General features: G+C 47.9%; 1 pseudogene; it reads right to left on the bottom strand.

Annotated features, from left to right (window-relative positions):
* Nucleotides 1-310: 310 nt before the first annotated feature.
* On the bottom strand, nt 311-925 carry LOC144251371 (grpE protein homolog 1, mitochondrial pseudogene; annotated as a pseudogene).

The following is a 925-nucleotide window of genomic DNA, read 5'->3' as shown; positions in this document are numbered from 1 at the left end:
CTGAAAAACTTTTGTTTAAAGTACTTTGCAATCATGAGTTTAAAGTAGATACAGTGTTATTCGCGATACTCTAGAGGTCCCATCTGCCCTCTTCTGGAAGTATATGGAGCTACTAAACGTGTAGTACTAAGAAATCAGACTCCCGGACCAGAGTTCCTAGAAGCAACTGTGTACCCAGCTTGATTCTTTGCAGCCATTAAACCTTTCCATCAAGGCTGGACTCCCAGAGGAGAAAAGATAGACCGCCTTTCAAGAGTTACAGCAAGTGACTTAAAAGCCAAAGACCCTGAGGTAGGCAGTTATGCTTCCTTCACCACCCCTCCAGGGCGGGCCTGAGGGTGCGCCCCTGCAGCTTGTACCCCACCTTGCTAACCAGCACCACCGTGCTGGCTCCTCGCCCTCTACTGGTGTGTGGAACAGTGCCTCATGTTCATAAGAGTCTATCTTGGCTCCAAGGGGGTTCAGCTTGAGCAAGCCGTGCTTTGTGAACACCTTCTGGATCTGCACCTCAGTCAGTACCAGCCCCTTATATAGGCTTTTCAGGTGAGGGTTTTCATCTGTAATCTCTTTGGAACACTCTGTGTTTCCTTCTCCAGAATGTCCACAGCCTCCAGCAAGTCTTTGCAGAAGCCCTGGATGCCATATAATTTTGCCTTTCTCCACCAGTTTTTGGCTCCTCTGTCTAAAGTTTTCAATATCTGCCAAAGCTCATTTGTATTTTTCCGTAGTGTCAGCTGCTATTCAAACTTGACCTTCTCTTCCTAGGATGCTCTGTCTTCTGCTCATTGTGACCCACGTTCTCTTCCAGGCTTTGGGCATTGTTCTTTTGTTTTGTAGCTGTGCACAACAACCAAGGAGAGGGCTTGAGAGACAATGCCAAAGCTGGGATATTGTGCTGCACCAGCCTCACACACCGAGCCACCAT

The sequence above is a fragment of the Urocitellus parryii genome, assembly GCF_045843805.1.
Source record: "Urocitellus parryii isolate mUroPar1 chromosome 13 unlocalized genomic scaffold, mUroPar1.hap1 SUPER_13_unloc_13, whole genome shotgun sequence".
Taxonomy (NCBI): Eukaryota; Metazoa; Chordata; class Mammalia; order Rodentia; family Sciuridae; genus Urocitellus; species Urocitellus parryii.
This window is presented reverse-complemented; position numbering and strand designations above follow the sequence as displayed.